The sequence below is a fragment of the Megalobrama amblycephala genome, linkage group LG10 (genome assembly GCF_018812025.1).
Source record: "Megalobrama amblycephala isolate DHTTF-2021 linkage group LG10, ASM1881202v1, whole genome shotgun sequence".
In the NCBI taxonomy this organism is placed as follows: Eukaryota; Metazoa; Chordata; class Actinopteri; order Cypriniformes; family Xenocyprididae; genus Megalobrama; species Megalobrama amblycephala.
Genome location: NC_063053.1, coordinates 25,584,493 through 25,605,952, shown reverse-complemented (window position 1 = coordinate 25,605,952; position 21,460 = coordinate 25,584,493). Strand labels below are relative to the sequence as shown.

General features: G+C 37.6%; 1 protein-coding gene across 1 annotated transcript in view; it reads left to right on the top strand.

Moving 5' to 3' along the window:
- Nucleotides 1-7,338: 7,338 nt before the first annotated feature.
- The window catches only part of zgc:171482 (zinc finger protein), a 128,173-nt gene continuing 114,051 nt past the window's right edge, over nucleotides 7,339-21,460 (top strand). Inside the window, exon 1 of the mRNA XM_048205562.1 lies at nucleotides 7,339-7,911. The gene's annotated coding sequence lies outside the window, so the exon portion shown is untranslated. The remainder of the gene's footprint in view (nucleotides 7,912-21,460) is intronic.

Sequence of the window (21,460 nt, the reverse complement as noted above, 5' to 3'; positions counted from 1 at the left end):
TTGTAATATATTATTATAAATTATAAACAATTATACTTTTACATTTTCATAAACTTAATGTTCTATAACTTTTTATTTTATTTCACTTTCATAACTTATTTCACTTCTACAATAATCTGACAAGTGTTTTCTTTAAAACAAGACCAACCTTAGGTCTATATTTCAAAGCACTGAATTACAACCATTTATGTTTGGATAGTGTATTTTCATGTCTATGCGAAAAAAGGGGGCGAAAGTTATTCAAACCCATTTTTCTTAAAATTCCGTTCCTGAAAATCAGAGCGATCAGCCGACTTCAGATAACCATAACTTTTGTTACAGACAAGCTATGAAAGAAGTAAAAACAGATTTGGATTTGTGATCCAAATCCAAAATGTGTGATAGGTAATACATATCCCTAAACCTACCTATCTCCAACCCCTGATCCCTAAACCTACCCATCTCTACCCCCTGGATCTGGATCCAACCCCTCCCACTTTACATATCCCTAAACCTACCCGTCTCCATCCCCTGATCCCTAAACCTACCCATCTCCACCCCCTGGATCTGGATCCAACCCCTCCCACTTTACATATCCCTAAACCTACCCATCTCCACCCCCTGGATCTGGATCCAACCCCTCCCACTTTACATATCCCTAAACCTACCCGTCTCCAACCCATGATCCCTAAACCTACCCATCTCCACCCTCTGGATCCAACCCCTCCCACTTTACATATCCCTAAACCTACCCGTCTCCATCCCCTGATCCCTAAACCTACCCGTCTCCACCCCCTGGATCCGGATCCAACTCCTCCCACTTTACATATCCCTAAACCTACCCATCTCCATCCCCTGATCCTTAAACCTACCCATCTCCACCCCCTGGATCTGGATCCAACCCCTCCCACTTTATATATCCCAAAACCTACCCGTCTCCACCCCCTGATCCCTGAACCTACAGGTCTCCACCCCTTGGATCTGGATCCAACCCCTCCCACTTTACATATCCCTAAACCTACCCATCTCCATCCCCTGATCCCTAAACCTACCCATCTCCACCCTTTGGATCTGGATCCAACCCCTCCCACTTTACATATCCCTAAACCTACCCATCTCCACCCCCTGGATCTGGATCCAACCCCTCCCACTTTACATATCCCTAAACCTACCCATCTCCAACCCATGATCCCTAAACCTACCCATCTCCACCCTCTGGATCCAACCCCTCCCACTTTACATATCCCTAAACCTACCCGTCTCCATCCCCTGATCCCTAAACCTACCCGTCTCCACCCCCTGGATCCGGATCCAACCCCTCCCACTTTACATATCCCTAAACCTACCCATCTCCATCCCCTGATCCCTAAACCTACCCATCTCCACCCCCTGGATCTGGATCCAACCCCTCCCACTTTATATATCCCAAAACCTACCCGTCTCCACCCCCTGATCCTTGAACCTACAGGTCTCCACCCCTTGGATCTGGATCCAACCCCTACCACTTTACATATCCCTAAACCTACCCATCTCCATCCCCTGATCCCTAAACCTACCCATCTCCACCTTTTGGATCTGGATCCAACCCCTCCCACTTTACATATCCTTAAACCTACCCGTCTCCATCCCCTGATCCCTAAACCTACCCATCTCCACCCTCTGGATCCAACCCCTCCCACTTTACATATCCCTAAACCTACCCGTCTCCAACCCCTGATCCTTGAACTTACCTGTCCCCCCGAATCTGGATCCTGGATCTTGTGTTCTGCAGTCAGGAGCTCCTGGTTCCCTTGACAAAAACCCAAAAGGATTTTTCCATTGACTTTTGGATTATTGCAGAAAATAAGGTCTGTGACTAACTAAAGCTTATGATTCTTACAATTTTTGTTCATTGTGATAATCTTGACAAATGAACACAACTTATATGAGTTTTGAAGCGTAAATACAATTGGCAGAAGTCAAAAGCTAACCTTAGGCTATAAACGAAACATTAGGCTACACCACAGTCGCATGACTTCAGTGTCACCATCACTAGATGTAACAATGTTCAAGTTCAGGGAAGAAGAGGCGGGAACTGGCAAACTATAAACATAACTTTAATAATAAGATAAACATAAACAACAAAATTAAAGGAAAGTAAACTAAAACAAAACAAAACACCAACATAATGTCCAGGCCTGGTCTTCTCTCGTCCTTCAATGTCATCACTCCTCCTTTTATCCTTCTGGAGCTCCTCCGTGGGACTCCTGTCAGGTGTGGCCCACGGCTCTCGGCCTCACCCTGTTTGCCACACTAAGCTTCCAACAACTCTCTCAATTGTTGTTTGCAAACATTTTCCCTTAAAGTTGTAGTTTGAAAGAGATTCACAAGTTCACACTTATGATTAGATAGACTAAAAGAGTATGCGTATTTGGCGTGCTGTCCGGGGGAGGGCTTCGAGCTCGGAATGGTTAGGATAATAACCAGGTAAGTATGAGGAGACGGGGTGGTGGAGGGATGCAGAAAAAACTGTTGAGGAACATAGGTGATTCGGCTATGTATTTATAGGCCTCCTCTTATGCTGATTGGGTAGATCATTTGAACATGCTCCTCCCAAACTTTGTTAATAAAACATCATGCAATAATAAACACAATAAGGCTGTGAACGCAGACTAGTGAGTAAACCTGTTCAGCTGATGACGTTTAATGTTCGCGACAACGTCTGCAGTTCCTTTTAGCCACTTGTTAGCAATCACCTTTTACAAGACAAGTAAAGCTTTAAAAAAATCACAAGGCAGGGCAGTCGTGCTGGTTTGATTCTCAATACTGTAAGAAAATGACTGAGGTGCCCTTGAGAGCAAGGCACCGAACCCCCAGTCGCTCCCTGGGTGCCACAGCAAAAATGTCTGCCCACTGCTCTGGGTGTGTGTGTCCATAGTTTGCAGTGTGCATGTGTTTACTACTCACTCCTAATGTGTGTTCACTAACTTGGAAGGGTTAAATTTAGAGGACACCATAGGGTTGGGTTACCATACTTGGCCTTCACATGTCACTTCACATAACTTACTGATGTATTTTATATTGTAGAATGAAATGTGAAAATAGCTTATGTTCACCACAGACCTTATTTTTAAATAATTTAACCATTGACTTCAGGATGATGGAATCGGAAATGCTAAAATACTAATTAGTTTCCTGGTTTTGGTCTACAAAAATACATCATCCCTGCACCACTCTATTTTGGTTTAATTTAAGAATAGATGTTTGTTGTCATTAAGTTTACCTATTCAGCAAGTATAAAAAAGTTTTCATCATTAACTGTAGTTATTTAATGGCAATTTTCACTGTTATGATGCTTATTGAGCAATTTGAAACCCTCCAACATCAGTTCTGCTGATGCACCAGCCTGATCAGGATCATTGGTTGAAACTCAATCTTTAGTGACAAACACAGACAGCAGAAAAGCTCTGCTGAAGTTGCATCAAATGAAATATCACCAATAATGGAAATGGCATCACATCAGTGTTTCTGAGACATTCTGTGACAACATGATGCAATTATCTTATAAATATTCTCCCTCTCTCTCCTAACAGCACTCTAGATGCAATATATATATAAAAACAGTGTATAATTTGTTTTCAGCTGGTCTGCTGGTCACCAGCCTGCCCAAACAAAATGCTGTTTAACTGGTCAGCTAGTTGATTCCATTTTAACAGTTAAAATATGTCCACAATCCTTTTGAAATCAGTAAAAAAGGCTGGGAGAGATCAACAAACATTTAAGCCTTGTTTTTAATTTTCAGGGTTTTTTTTTTTTTTTTTTTTTTTTTCAGCAGGTTTCTATAGTGAAATATATTTGTATATTGTCTGCTAAACTGAATAACTAATTGTTGTGCCAGCAACTTCTTTCTTACATAACTGTGCTATTTTCATGTGCCTTACAGCACTTAATTTCTTTATTTTTACAACTTAACTCAATATTTTAAACAGCTGTGTAAGCGGGACCCTTTGCTTAATGTTGGGGACCTGACCACACCCTGTCATGGATTATTTTGCAAAAATGACCAGTAGGCTGTATTTTATACCTTACATATAGACTTCAAACTTAATATTTGAACCAAAATATGTCTTTTCAAATAATATACACCCCCATAAAACACATTTTGTATCTAATTTTATGCACTTTGACATTAAAAATGAGTTTGGGAGAGCAAATGTGCCAAGTTCAACGTGAAACGTAACAAAATGAAAAGCATCTGCCAGTGCCAGAATGTGGTCCTACACATGACACTTGAGACAAATGAACAGCGGCATCACCGATTACCAGGCGCTCGGATGAATTGGCTTCCTCTGTCTTCTTTGCATGTGCATTGTGATGGGATGGAAGTGTTTGGATGCTCTACAAAAGCAGCTGTCATTTCTGCTGAGACACTATAATAGGACATTCATTTCTAAGATTCAATGCAGGCTTTTGTGTTCAGGAAAAACGTGACAATTTCACGAACAGATTTTGTGTGATTAAACAGTGCTGTCTCAATATGGAGTTAATAAACTGAGAAGACAGAAACACATTTAGGCCTGTATAATATGTTTCATTTAGAGGCAGTCACACTTCTTATTTACAGTCTGAATTAGAGAGGGAGATACCTGTCGGTACAAGGTTATAATATCTGTACAGTTTATAAGTAACTATGGGAATAGAATAGAATAGAATAGTATAGAATAAAATTCATGTGCCGTTATTTTAAAATAGGGTGAGTTCAGTAAAAGGGGGACATCAGGTAAAATGGAGGTTTAAATAAAATTGCCATTTAAATATCAGGAAATAATCGTATCAAAAACTTTTCATTTGCTTGACATTATTAAGATTGGTGGTCAAGCTTCAACATCTAAACAAACTCACATAGAAAATCAAATGTAATGTGTCTCTTATAAATAAACCTCTATAATGAATGCAAATCACTTAAAATTTCTGTCATTAATTACTCACCCTCATGTTGTTCCACACCCATAAGACCTTAGTTCATCTTCAGAACACAAATTAAGATATTTTTCATAAAATCTGTTGGCTCAGTGAGGCCTCCATTGCCAGCAAGACAATTAACACTTTCATGCCCAGAAAGCTACTAAAGACATATTTAAAACAGTTCATGTGACTACAGTGATTCAACCTTAATGTTATATAGCCACGAGAATACTTTTTGTGCACCAAAAAACAAAAACAAAATAACGACTCTATTCAACAATATCTAGTGATGGGCGACTTCAAAACACTGCTTCATGAAGCTTCAAATCTTTACAAATCTTTTGTTTCGAATCAGTGGTTCGAAGCGTGTATCAAACTGCCAAAGTCACGCCCTCCAGTGGTGAACCATTGAAATTTCGAAACGATTATGACGTTACGAAGCCAGTTTGATATGCACTCTGAGCCACTGATTCTGAGCTTTCTGGGCATCTGAAAGTGTTAATTATCTTGATGGCAATGGAGGCCTCACTGAGCCATTGGAGTTTATCAAAAATATCTTAATTTGTGTTCTGAAAATGACCAAAGGTCTTACGGGTGTGAAATGACTTGAGGGTGAGTAATTAATGATCGAATTTTCATTTCTGTGTGAACCAACCCGTTAATATGACCATAAACACAGTAATTGATTCCAGAACTAAGTGTCATGTATACATACTGCCACAAATAAACTAATATTGAAGTTTCTAGAAATCTGAACACAACGGCTGTCCACACACAACAACCTAATCGCTGGGTTAAAAACAACCCAAGGTGGGTTGAAAATGGACAAACCCAGCGACTGGGTTGTTTTAACCCAGCGGTTGTATTAAATGCTTGCCCAACATGTTGGGCAGTTTTATTTAACCCAAATATTGTTTAACCCTTAAATGCATACCTCAGGTCTTTAGTGACCTGGGACATCATTCACTACCCTCCTCCTCGTTCATTTTTTAAAGTTAGACATCAACCTTCTTGGTATTCCTCAATCAATTTATTATAAAGTATATAACAAGAAAAAAAAATCATAAAATTATAAAAGAATGCCTATTTTGTACTCATTTTTTGTAAAAAAATGTATAGGGTCGCTAACGACCCGAGGTGTGTATGAGTGTATGTATATTTTTTTCTGCACAACAATAATTGAATCTTAGATGACAGAATAAGTGCAATTCACCTTTATTCCACAAGGTGGCAATGTCTGATACACAATGCTGAAGTGACGACTCATTCAGACAGAAAACGAAATAATAAGAAAAACCTGAAATGGCTCAGCGATTTACTGCAGAGCAAGTACTGAACGCAATCAAATATGACTGTAACTGTCACTGGATGGATCTGGTGAAACTGTTAGCAATCAAAATATTGATTTTGAAGATGTTGAAAATTATATAGTTTTGAGACTATGTATGTTTGACATCGCGAATGGGCTCATATCTGTGACCTCAAACATAAAAATAGCCTATTATTTGCTGAATTTACTGATGAGGACAGTGATGATGGCATAAAACATCTGCTCAAACGGAGCCCTTTCAAGCTCCAAAAGGTAATTGTTACTCTAATATCAGACAGTTTTATATTATCACGACAGGTAGAGATCCTTGTTAGATATTGATCCAGATCAATAAAGACCCGAATATGTAAGAATGTTTGGCGAAACAGTCATGCATTTAAAGGTTAAAACAATAATTACTATATGGCTGGCTTAAAATGAAGCCAAAATATGTTGGAAATTAAAAATCAAACTTACTAGAGGCAACAACAATAATAAAAAGGTGAACATTTATTATTAAGCAATTTAATACATGTTTATTGTTTAAATATTATTCATTAAACATATTAATAAATGTTAATTTCCAACACATTTTGGGTTCATTTTAAGCAAACAATACAGTAATATTTAAACAATAGTTGAGTTAAATAAAACTAACCCAGCAGGTTGGGCAAACATTTAACCCAATTGCTGGGTTTGTCCATTTTCAACCTAACTTGGGTTGTTTTTAACCCAGCATTTTTAGAGTGCAAACAAAACTTTCAAATGTTTAAACTTTCAGATATTTAAGTATCAGATTTTTTAAGCAAATAGGGGATTTTTTAAACATTAAAAAAAAAAATAATAATAATAAAAATACAAATATGCAGCAAAACAGATGGCCAGAGCAAGCATCTGCAGTATTTCCAGATATAGAGGTGGAACATGTCAACTTTTTTAATTATTAGTAAAATAAATAAAGTAAATCATATGCCTGTAAATATGCTCATTTTGACAAACAAAGCATAGCGTGGCCCTATATGTTTTACGGCATTGTATTCCTTGGAGTAATACCATGTACTAGCTATGTACAAGATATACAAATACAAGTAAGCCTGACATGATAAACATCTGGTATACCATCTGCTGCCTTCACCGTCCATGTTACCGTCACGCAACAGATTTAAATCACCAAAGAAACGACAAAAGTAAGTTACAGTCTCTTCTCAAGAGGAGAGCCCATGGATATAGCAAATGAGCTGTGACAATGATACCCGCGTGCGTGCGTGTATGTGTGTGTGTGTGTGTGCAGTGTAATCCATATCTCTGCTAGTAGTATCTCTGGATTACTGACGTGTGTGCCCGCGCTCTTATATCTGTTCGCTCTCGCTTTACGCGCAGTTTGATGGCGTCGCCGCGCGCTCCACTCTGCGTTCTACGATCATCGCTTACGATCTCACGGTTTATGGACGGCGAGGACCACATCTTATGGTAGAACACTGTCGGGATTGCTTCTACAACATTTTCGCCAAAGTGTTCTGTGGAAACTGTATCTCTGCTTGAGCTCCGAACCGAGCCGTGAGAGATAAGAGAAGAAGTTTGCTGGATACAGGTGCGATCTCTCTCTAACTCCAGCTGATGATCACATACACGGATCTGGACTGTCGGATTCCAGTAGATCATATCAGATCTAGCTCAAGGTACGTTTAGATACACACTATTATAATGATGATGGTGATGCCGGTTAGAGTTTTCTCAGTGCTGGAGATCCTTACAGTGATGCTCTTTACAGAAATAAGGAAGAACGGGACTAGTTGTCACACTTTTTACTCCAACATATATTTCTCAGGGTAGGTTTTATGTGGTAAACATCGATATTTACACATACCTCAGAGTCTTGGATACAAAAAAATCTATTTAACATTTTTACCAATATTGCACACAGGAAAAAACGATTACAGATCGTTAAACGAACGTTGACGGCGGGGCATGTTGTCACACTAAGTTGCCACCATGGGAACATACTCTTTCTCGACACTGATTTGAGAAGAATACGTTTTTTTTTTGTTTTTTTTTAAATTACTAAAATTTTTAATAAAAATTGTAGCAAAATTTAAACAGTACAATTATATGACACAATTAATGAAAAAGCATAAAATAGAGATATCAAACCAAGGATTTGGCCAACAAACACAGTCAAACTTTTCAGTTAAAATCTTAGTTGATTTTCATTTGTACAATGCAGTAAAATATTCTTATTTACAACTGTTTTGAAGTTGGTGTTTGAAACCAATATACTAGAGAAAAACAAGTTTTCAGATATTTTTTTTTCAGATCATTCAGATCAAACGTTTTACTTCTCAGTGTATCATTTGCATGCTCATTTATTTGTGTAATTGTAGCTAAAATGTACTACGTTTTCTTAAAATGTTTTTCTTTAAACTCAGGGTTGTGTGTCAGAGTGCCAGAATCTGCTGTAAACTGAAGTTGAAGTAGTATATATACATTCTGAGCAGCTTGAGAAACTTGAGATTGTCAAAGTTTAAGTTACATTGATCTTTATCCATTAAGACTCTTATAAACGCATCCGCAGATAAGAGCTGCCTGTCAGTGTCATATTACTGCAGAGTCTTGAGAACATGTTCATGTTAACAAGATGCAGAATATATGTCTTGTACATGTCAACATCAGTTGTTGATTGGTAAGAGCAGGGAGGGAGCATTACCATTTATCACAGAAATAGAGTGATGTAAGGTATGTTTTATGACCATTTGAAACTAATTAAAAGCATAAAACCATGCTGACATCTTCAACCTCTGCCACCTTGATTCATAATGTCTGCAGAGTGCACTTTGCTGCCAACCCTACATGCACAAGTGTTATTTACAACACTTTCACTCAAACACTCCTGTTTATCCAGCACTGTCTTTTGCTTTTAAACTGAAATTTATTAGAAGCGTGTCCAGTGTGGGTGTTTTGTTTGGTTTGGGTCAGAATTCTGTTACAGTCTTGTTGGACCTGCTGTCTGATGCTTATACCATCTGTGATATATTTCCATAAACTGTGTGTTATTTAGTATTCAAAGCGGGCAGGGCAGCTTAATAGTAAGGCATGAATTGCCTTATATTTTAAATTTGCAGATGCTTAAATATCCATAATTCTAAAATGTTCAGAAATTCTGATTGGTTGAGCTGTGTTCAAAGCCTTGGTAGAATACTGATAAACACACACCTGTCAACACAAATTCTATATTAATACACTAATTTGTTATGTTGCTTAGCAACCGTAAACAGGCAGACAGGGTAATGAACTCAATGGACTCAATGGAATTATTGCTTATTTTGGTTAGTAAGGAATAACTGACGACGGGCTGTTGAATTCTTAGAAAATAATGCACACCCAAGGAGGTAATTACACCTCGGGTGTGAATTATTTTCTGAGAATTCAATGGCCCGGAGTCAATTATTCCACTTATACTATGGTTACCACACCTCAAGACACTGTTCTGATATTGTATTTCAAGACATTTGTCAGGTTTTTGTCCTTAAAGGTGCCCAAGAATGCTTTTTCACACGATGTAATATAAGTCTAAGGTGTCTCTTGAATGTGTCTGTGAAGTTTCAGCTCAAAATACCCCATAGATTTTTTTAAATAAATTTTTTTAACTGCCTATTTTGGAGCATCATTAACAATGCACTGATTTACACTCGGCGCCGCCCCCTTAAATCGCGTGCTCCCTGCCACACAAGCTGTCGACTATATTACAGCGCATTTACAAAGTTCACACAGCTAATATAACCCTCAAATGGATCTTTACAAGATGTTCGTCATGCATGCTGTATGCATGCCTCGAATTATGTGAGTAAAGTATTTATTTGGATGTTAACGTTTTATTCTGAGTGAATTTGAGGCTGTCCTCCGTGGCTAACGGCTAATGCTACACTGTTGGAGAGATTTATAAAGAATGAAGTTGTGCTATCATGGATTATGTCAGTTATTATTGCTCCATCTGCCATTTTTCGCTGTTGTTCTTGCTTACCTAGTCTGATCATTCGGCTGTGTGCAGCTCCAGACGTTAATACTGGCTTGTGTAATCCCTTGAACATGGGCTGGCATTATGCAAATATTGGGGGCGTACACCCCGACTGTTACGTAACAGTCAGTGTTATGTTGAGATTCGCCTGTTTTTCGGAGGTCGTTTAAACAAATGAAATTTATAGAAGAAGGAGGAAACAATGGGGTTTGAGACTCACTGTATGTCTTTTCCATGTACTGAACTCTTGTTATTTAACTATGCCGAGGTAAATTCAATTTTTGAATCTAGGGCACCTTTAAAACACTCTTAGTGTGTGGGACTAATTTCTTAGGCATCTCATCCCAAGCCTCCATTGCTAATTCAAAAACGTCATTTCAGAACTAGTAACGGAGGCTTGTTTCTGTCCGAGTATGTGCCCGTACGATACAGTACATGTGTATGTTTGAAAGAGAGAGAGAGCGCGCGAAAGAGTATGCGCTTTCAGGACACAATAAAACGTATTTTGTGGCAAAAACCAAGACAATAATTTGTCGTTTTCATCTTATTGTTTACTTTATTTATTTGCTTGGTCAGTGTCGTGGGTTTTGATTCTTTTGCTGTTGTAGGCTGTAGGACCTATTGAAATAACTGAAATCATTTGGCGAAGTGATATGGAACTGTAATGCGGTCAAGACTTGCTAGAACTACTTTAGCCGTGTGTTTCCCTGAAAATAATTGGACACCTTAGAACATTGGTCAACCAATCAGATTTGAGCATTCAACAGCCCTGTGGTATAACTGATATTAATCACTTACTGAACATTGGTATCATTGATCATTTTGTTGTTGCCAGTGTTTTATAAAAGCAGTATATTATGGAAGTACTAGGTTAGTATTTTTCACACACACACACACACACACACACACACACACACACACACACACACACACACACACACACACACACACACACACACACAAATTTATAGATAGATAGATAGATAGATAGATAGATAGATAGATAGATAGATAGAGAAGGCTTGTAATAGACTAAAGTGTTAAAATAGCCCGTCAAGGACAGAAATATCCAGTATTAATTTTTAATTAGGAATTCTCAGTGTCTAATATAACTGACGCTGTATTGACAGCATGTGTGGCATGCTGTTGATTATCACAAAGTAATTTAGACTTGTCCCTGAGCAAACGTGTGAACAATAATGCACTTACAATCGAACATTCTTTGACGTCTTAATCCAGTTCCTTCATAAATATGTTTTCCCTCTCTCGTGTCTTTGTGCTGGGTAAGGGTTTGGCTATTTCTGCTTATTTGTGGCAGAAAACAGAATGAAACAATAGATCATATACAATGCATGAGAGTAGCTCTATTTGTTAAAGGGAGAAGTCACCTAAAAATGAAAATTCTGTCATTATTTGCACACCCTCATGTTGTTCCAAACCCGCATGCTGTTATGTTTTTTTTTTTCCTGTGGAAAAGAAGGACTACTTCTGAAGAAGTTTTACACAACTCTTTCCCATACAAGGACACAGTCAAGCTCCAAAACACACAAACAAACAACATTAAATAGTCAATATGATCCATCCATGTAACTTTTTCTAAGGAATATGCTAAAAGTGTTCACTGAATCTTCCCCTCCTCCAAAGCTCTGTGAAGTAATTCACCAAAAAAATCTTTTAAAATGACAGATTTTGCATTAGTAGGCAATCATGTTGGATATTGTTTCATTTCAATACTAGAATGTACAGTATGTTTTGTTCAACAGTCCATTCTTCTGAAATCTGCATAGGTGTTTTTTTTTTTTTTTTGGTCTAGCGGTATTGTTTAATACTTTACACCTCTGGATGGCAGGTGCATGGGGCTTTCTCTAAGGAAGATATATTTGTCCTGTGCCCTCTGTGCTTTATCTATGGTGAGCAGGGATTCTCTAGCAGCTGTGACACCCGTCAACGGTGAATGATAGATATGGTGCTGGTGCACAGGGGAAGTTTATGGAGCAAATGATTTGCTGTACCATGCAATACGCGAGCCACTGACTCTCCTGCACAGAGACTCAATTCAAGAAATAACAACAGACCTAAAATAGACCTTCAATATGTGTGTGTGTGTGTGCGTGTACACAAACCCGCAGCTTCTGAGGATGTGCACAGCGACATATTTTCTATATTAACTTGTAGGTTAATGGATAATTAGGCTGTAATTTGGTTGTTTTGCGACTTGACCACCATGACCCATCTTTGGGTGTGCTAACAGCGAAGTTCAGATATAGCAGCAATATGATTATCCCTGATTATTCTTAATGCGCTTGGTGTTAAAACCCATGAGGCCTCCTTTAAATACCATATTTTTGCTCAATCAACATAATTACTCCATCTCAGAGGGAATGATAATCATTCCTTTCTTTTTTCTTTTTTTTTTTCTAAGACAGGCTGCTCTTCTGACCATGTACACTAGTTTCTCAACACTGCTCCATGGCAACAGGCATGACGATCCAAAAGCATGCATCTTTGGTACATCTCCTGATCTGCATTTACTTCTTTTCACACTCTAATCATATGCATGGGGGATGTCACCGTTATGAGATTTGTTATATGTAATGAAAAGACATTTGAAACTAAACGACAGTAAATCCTGCGGGTTGCCAGTGCAAATGATAGATCTGATCTTTTCTTCTTGAGTGTGCAATCTGAGCTTGCACATTAAACAACATCTATTTTAAAACTAATGCTCTCATATCATGCTGAAGAGCTTTTTTGTGGATTCTGACAGTGTGCTGTGTGTAAAAAGGCTTTGGAGATGCTGTTAACCAGAGACATACTGTATAAAAGTGTCTGTCCCTGCTTCACTGCTTCAGCTGGAAGTTCCTTTGGTAACTAAGATGTAAATACTGTGACGTGTGTGTGTGTGTGTGTGTGTGTGTGTGTGTGTGTGTGTAAGCTGAATAACAGGAATATAACAGGAATATAGGCTGAAAACGTGAGCCAATGTGTCAAGAGTTTTGAGAAGTGACAGTTCTGTGGTGAAAATTTCCTTGTCCCTCAAACATGTTTCCTGTGCTTTCTATTTTGTTTGTTTTACATCTATTTTAAATAAATGCTCTTCTTTTAAACTTTCTATTCATCAAATACAACAGTATATGTAATTTTTTCCCAACCCAATTAATGATAATCTAGTGATAAATGCTTTAAAAATGAAAGTGATACTGTGTTATTTTACTTATTTTTGAACTTCATGGATGCAAACGTAAGATTATTTATAAGAGATGAATAATACATCTATTATCAGTGCAAAAACAAAAGTTAAAAAGACAGTGAATGAAAAATTTGGCTGAAAGGGCCACATTTGAAACCACTATAAAATAGCCAATGTATGCAAAGATATATGATGGTCTGATCTTACATTACTTAAATTCTATAGACCTTATGTAGCCCCACCGATGTTCACCACTGCACTCATTATGCTCTTCCGGTTTGTATTTCCACAGCATGAAGGTAAGATCTTTCATATTAATGAATAAACCTCTCGTTTTAAAACTTCCCGCACTACTGACATTTGAAGAGTTTATTTGCAAAAACAGTTAACTCCATTTTTATTAATTCTCACAAATCATGTTTTTTTATTGTGCATTCCAAGTAATATAAATCAAACTGCAGTTGGGTTGTTTTGATTAAGTAATAATAACTCTAAAAAATACAGGTAAATAAAAAAATTAAAGTTCATTGAAAGTATGTTTTTTATATATATTAAAAGTTTGTTTTTTTGGCAAAAGCAGATAACTCCACATTTCATGTTTCAAAGTTAAACAAAACCCAAGTAATTGCTTTGTTATTGCATTTAAAACACACTCAAACACACGTGTGCACACAAACGCGCACACACACTAACAGATCGACACACACACACACACACACACACACCCATCCACTCACTGTGCGCACACACACACACACACTCACACACACACACACACACACACACACACACACACACACACACCCATCCACTCACTGTGCGCACACGCACACGCACACACACACACACACACACACACACACACACACACACACTAACAGATCGGCACACAAGTACACTCTCACACACACACACACACACACGCATCCACGCACGTGCGCGCGCACACACACGCAAAAGAACAACCAAGTCAAGGTTTAAGTGTGTAAGTCGTGTATGGTGTACAAGGACTTACAGGAGTCGAAATTATAAATCCTCGATCACTTTTAGTCAGCTTTGACAAAACTTCCCTCAGCTAGCGCGTCTTTTTGAAGTGACTAGAAGCCTTGTCACCTGACCTTAATACTGCGTGCTGATTCGCTAAAACGGACTTATCGGTTTCTGTACACAAACAACAAGGGCGCTTGTCGGCTTCTGCTGTAAAACGTGAACTTGCGATGCCTGACAGTGGACAAAATCGGCTTTTCTGACAAAATGGATTTAAGGTACAGAACGTGCTATATATGGAGAATAATGCATAGCACTTAGTTCATTTTTTTTTTTTTTTTTAAATGGCGTTTATCGGTTTTTGCAAATGAACTCTTCATTTGTTATGACATCCGCTTCAAACATTACAATGCTCATGAAAACTTTCGTTAACTCTACAGTAAGTAAATCCACTTCTCCAGCTAATTACTCTTCGACAGCAATGCCATAGAAATATACTGAGCTACCACATAAACAGAAGTTAAAATTCTAAAGATGGCTGCACGCTTGTTTCTCTGGCACATAAGGTCTATATTAAAACGGTTAGATGTTGTTACAGTTACACAGGCCAAAATGAATTCACTCCCATTATAATCAAAGAAGCTATCTACACTAAAACACCTGTCAGTGACACTTTTGTATGCTACATAAATTGAATTGCACTGTGATATAAATGCTATAGAATGTATAGCATCGCACAGTAGGAAAGTAAAAGCACACAACAAGCCTCACAATTTGAGATCATTCATTTCCATTATACTAACAGTTTAGGTTGAGTTACACAGTTAGAAAACTCTGTATTAGCAACAGTGAAAGAACCACTAAAAATGTACACACACAACACAATTCAGCATCTTTGTTAGTATATTTGAGTTGGAGTCTACGGATACTCGTGCTTTGGCTGTGATGTCCCTCGTGCTACTGGGGTGACGGCTCTGTCTGTTATCTGTCTTCTGTCACTCGCGTTTCAGATGTCCAATGAGAGCTGCAGCTCATAGGGCTGTGAGTCATAGACCGCATGCTCTGGTGTGAACGAACCAACAGGATGAAAGGAATGCGAGTCTGCCTTTGTTACAGGATTTTGTTTGTTCTCTCTCCATCTTTCTCTCTCTCTAATGTTTTGTTTACGCTTTTAATGATATCACCTCAAGGTAAGCCACACCACAGCTGCTGGAGGAAAAGGACATTGCTTTGTTCTTGTAGAAATTTGAGCAGTAAACACTAAAAAGGAATGAAAAAGGAAGAAAAAGCACTGATTTATCTCTTTTGAAATAGCCAAGCGCATAAAGGAATAACTAAAAAATAAAAGTTATGTTATTATTTACTCATCCTTATGTTGTTTCAAATGACATTTTTTCTTCCCTGTAAAACAAAAGGAGAAATGCTGCATAATGTACTAGCTCCCCCCACCCCAATTTAATAAAAGTGAATAGCAATCTGAACTTCAAAGTGACAAAAAAACAAAACAAAAAACATAAAAGTAGAGTCAAGTCACATTTATTTATGTGAGTGGTGATATGACTTTTGTTTTGGTGTATGTTGTTATTTTATGCTTGTAAGTACTGCTAGATTTATATGCTATTTTATGTACAGCACTTTGGTCCATTTTTATGAAAATTTTATGGTTGTTAAAGTGCTTTATAAATGAATTTGAATTGAGTTGAGTTATTTATATAGCACTTTATACAATACAGATTTTCATGGCAGCTTCACAGTAATAACCAAGAAAATAATAGTATTAATGTTGCAAAGTTTATCACGGAATTATGAAACTAATACAATTCCAGCTCTAAAAAGACAACAGCTCAATTTAGGCCCTGTTTACACCTGGTATTAAGATGTGTTTTGGTCGATCGGTCACAAGTGGACTGCACATTCCTGTTTACACCTGGTGTTCTAATCCATCTCTTTTGTCCACTTTTGACCAGTTTTGTCCTGATTTATTTGAGGGGAGGGTCTATGAGTTGGTAAATGTATGGCTTTTTCAGCTCTTTCAATCTAATGGATGAAATAAGCATGCGGTTTACATATGAACGCGATAGGAGATGATGCAAAAACAAATGGAGAGCATCAGCTTTCGTTTCTGCTCTGATATCCGCAAGACCACGCCAAACAAAGTGAGTGGGTGTTAAATCAGGAATGGTGAGAGAACATTGTGTTTGGTACATTTTTCATCTTCAAACCAAACCAGGGTCTTCAGCCGACAGTTTAAATCCCGTCTGGCTAGCGCACTTCCTATGTTTAGGAATTAATCAGTAGGCGGGGAGTAGGCAGTCTTTTGTTCGGACACATTCGACCACATGAGCTTTTACACTACGAAAGCAATCCGGTTGAATTGTTTTCGACTAACTCTGGAAGTGATTGAAAGTGGACAAGGTAAAAACCTTTTAGACCCATTTACACCTGTATTTAGTGTCGTCCACTTGTGATCCGATCAACCAAAAGGCATCTTAAAGGGATAGTTCACCCAAAAATAAAAATGTGATGTTTATCTGCTTACCCCCAACGCATCCAAGATGTAGGTGACTTCGTTTCTTCAGTAGAACTCAAATGATGATTTGTGCGATTATAAAAAATTATATAAATACTGTTTGGTTTCTCGCACAAACCAGTCGTTTCATGTCTTAGGACATCAATGTGTCATCACGAGCCGCAGGGTTTAATTTGGATTTGTCTGTGCAAGGTTTTTCGACTCTTATTGATCCAAGTTCCCATTCACTCCCATTATTCGGCTGATAGACGGCAAAGGTTGGAGTTAAAAATCATCATTCATTTGTGTTCTACTGAAGAAACAAAGTAACCTACATCTTGGATGCGCTGGGGGTAAGCAGATAAACATCAAATTTTCATTTTTGGGTAAACAATCCCTTTAATACCAGGTGTAAACAGGGCCTAAGTTCAATAGCCATGTGAATGTGAATGTGAACACAGTTCAATTACACTCCCAGAAAAAAAGGTACAACAGTTGCACTGAGGCAGTACCTTTTTAAAAGGTACACATTTGTACCTTATTTAACCCTGAAGGGTTCACATTAGTACTTTAAATGTACATATTATTACCAAAAATGTATTACAGTTTTTTTCGATTGCTAAACGACAGTGGGCACAACTGGAGTCACATGTGCAAAACTCTAAGTACAGTCTGCACAGCAGCAGTTCATGTGGACCAAACTCTAGTTCGTTTTTCATTGCTTGAACACAGTTTTCAAAACTCTACACACTTATCCCATGACTTTAACCACAACCTGCACAACACTGTGGATTTACAGCACTTTGTTCAAATGCTAAAACACTGCTGTCAAAACTGTGAACCACACATTCAAAACAGAATACATTTTAGCCTTGTGCCTTTCAAACACTGCTGATTGCAATTTTGCAGGATTAGTCCCTCAATTATTTGTTTGAATTACAGTATGTACTTTTAGTTTCTACCTTTTTTTCTCATTACTGTAATTCCGTAAATTACTACAGACTATTGAACCAAACTGCTAATTTTTATTTACCTTAAAGAATTATGTTCTAAAAATTTAAATTAATCATGTGAAAGAATGTCACTCTTTTCTTTGAAGAAAATATTACTTTGTATGAAGTCACTGAAATTGTTCAAACTGTAAAGATGAAAATATTGTATTTTCTGTGTTGGAGTTTGATGCTAGTGTTTTTACTCTCAGTGTGTTCTGAGTGACAGTGTGTGTTATCACAGTGAGGGTTGTGCATAGTGTTTGGCTGCACTGAGCCTGTTTTGAGTCATGTGTTAACTGTTTAGCTCAGGTGACTGTTGGTAGTGCAGACTGTAGTTAGAGTTTTGCACATGTAGCTCCAGTTGTGCTTACTGTCGTTTAGCAATCGAAAAAAAACTGTAGTAACTTTTGAATGGGTACACCCCAGTGACAGATTTTCTACCTTTTGTTCTGAGAGTGTAAAGTAGTTCTCATGAAGATAGCATCATTATTCAGATCAAGTCAGTTCAGTGTTACAGTTTTTTCAACTGCTTACACACAAAATCCTTATTTGTCACACAATTTCTGAAACCTGACACTCAAACACCAGAAACACACACTAAATCTGCAAAACCATACTCTAATTCTCGGCCTTCGACTCAGTTTTCAATTTCATAAAACACTTTTGCAAAAAGTGTTTTATGAAATTGAAAACTGAGTCGAAGGCCGAGAATTTTTGCAAAACACAACACACAATTCTCTATGTAACAAACAAAAATCTAACAGGAAGTATCTTGATTTCCTGTTTCAAACACAACCATTGTTTCTGTGTGTAAAGTTTTTTGGGCAAGGGCAAGGCAAAGTTTTGAAAATGTGTGTAAGAAGTTGTAAATGAATTACTAAAACTGTAATTAATTTAAGTTCAATGACAGCATTGATGTCGTAGCATATGACTCTATAATGATAGAGTTCCATACGACTTTTATTCCAGGATAGAAATAGCTTCATGTGGGTTTGGAACAACTTGAGGGTGAGTAAAGGACAACAGAATAGTAATTTGTGGGTGAACTATCTCTTTAACCCAGGTATGAGTAAAGGGTAACCATGAGGGTGCAAAAGCCAGGGACGTGGGGCTTCAGGGCTGCTCCATGTTTCTTGGCACATGAGGAGCCCAATGTGCCAGCAACCCAGCGGGCGACGCAGTCTTTCTGCTCTCACTACATCATGGAATCCGCCCTCATATGCTGGTGTCCTGTAGGCATAGCTGGTTCATCCCCATATCCCAATCCAAGAATTAGGAGGAAAACACAAATTTACAAAATGCCCTGCAGGAAGTGACGCACATGACTTTGGCTTTTACAGGCATCTGGCAGTCATATATTTGGCTTTGTGGGGTGAAAAGAGGAGCGAAAAATGAATACTGTGATTGGCAGGTTTACAAACAAGGGCATGGCAAGGTGCTTCAGTAGAGAGCAGAAAATGAATTTTTTTACTGCAATGCATCTTTGCAGTTATTGCTTCATGGCTAGTTTTGGTCTTGCTGACTGAGGCCATATTCTCATGACCTCAATATTCTCAATCGCCATCACCTGCTTTCAAATGGAGCGGCATTTAATAGACAAAACCGCACTCCACACACATACCCAGACATTCGCAGGGCATTTGCAGCAGGTCAATTCAAGTCCAAATACATGCATTTTTATTTTGATAGCTACAAAAATATGCAAATATTCAGCTGTTTATAATAATGTTGCAGACTGGTCTAATTCTTTCAAGTTCACAGAACTGATATATTTTAAGTAAACTGAACTGTTTCATTGTTTTGAGTTTTATGAACATATTTCTTTTGATTTAGAAGAACTTAAGTTTAACTGAAACTGATTTCTATTTCCCAGCATGTTTTACCCATGGCACTCGAAAGGGAGAGCAAAATGCTAAAATTAAGAGTTATATAATGATTTTTTTTTTTTTTTTTTTTTTTTTTTTTGTGCAAGATTAATGTTAAGTGGGAGATTTAGTACTGATTAATGTTTTGTTATGCTAATTTAGACAAGTTTCTGTTAATGTGGGTTTTTGGAGTGTTACCATCATGGTGACAAGTGGTGCATGTGGCTTGGCTTTTAAATGCTTTGTATTGCTGTACTCATTCAGCAAGTGTTATACCATGCTAAAGTTAACATGTTAGCAAATTAGCAAGTTAGCATTTTTTCAATTAGTTTGTTATAGCTAGATAGTTTTACACTAATAAAAATGTTTACATTAGGGTAACATGATCATTTGAGTCTACTCAAACATTTCAAGTTAAAAACAATTAAAATGTTTGAGTACAAAATAAAAAAAATCTGCCAGTTATGCTTGCTTAAACTTTAAACTTAAAAATTTTGAGGTAACTGATTGCCTACATTTTTTTAAGTTTTGGCCAACTTATTCAGGTTTACAGTGTACTTAAAACTTTGAGTTGCATTAAATTAAGATGAACAAAACACTATATATTTTTATGTAAATGAATGTTTATTTGTAAATTACAGTTATTCAAAAAAAAAAAAAAAAAAAACTAGCTATACTTATTGATGATATTTAAGTTTGCAAATTTACAAAAATAGAGGCAATCAGTTGCCTCAAATTTTTTGAGTTTGTAGAACTTATCCAGGTTTACAGTGCACAATACCTATCTCATTTGCCCTGTTTTGTGTTTAAAGGGTTAGTTCAACAAAGTCTTTCGGATTTTTAAGGACACAAAGGTGAGTTACTAATGACAGAATTTTCATTTTTGGGTGAACTAACCCTTTAAAGGGTCATGAAACCCCAAAACACTTTTTTTGAGATTTAAACAGATATTGTATGTCCAGGCAGCATATCATTGAAAACACTAAAGGTACTCATTAAGTTTATCCATAAGTGGAAATAAGTTATTTTTGCATTTTTTAGAGCGATTTCTGTCTTCCGGTTTGAAAAGCAAAGTCAGAGCAACGTCGCGGCTTCTGACGTCAATGTATAATACCGGCAAGATCCGGTGTGGTGACTGGCTGCCAGACTGGCTGATGTCAACTGTTTCTGAGCGCTTCTCTGCAGTTATTCATGACAAAGAGCTCATTAATTCTAATTATTCATGAGAATGAACTCTTTTAATCCAAGCACTGCGCTGTATGAACTCTTTTAATCCAAGCACTACGCTGTATTACGCATGAGATGGCATAGCAGAGAATTCAAATGACGTTCGCTGTCCATTCACTTCTTGCCTGCAACTGTGTTGTTGTCCTTCAGGCACATATAAGTGTACGGAGCTCCGTGATTCAGTAATCTGTTGTCGGTCATAGTCTGTACATCACCGTTGTAAACCTGTTGCATTTGTCTTCCTCTGCCTTGTCTGGGTTTGTGTTTCTTGTTTGGATTTTCTTTGTTTTGTGTTTGTTAAGTAAAAACTTCTGCAATTAGGTCCTTGCCTCACCTTGCTGACCATAACAATCATAAATAATCTTTAATTTTTTGGATTTTTGTGTGCATTTCATTTAGTTACTGTTGCTTTGTCCGACAAGCCATGGCACTCTCACGCCACACAT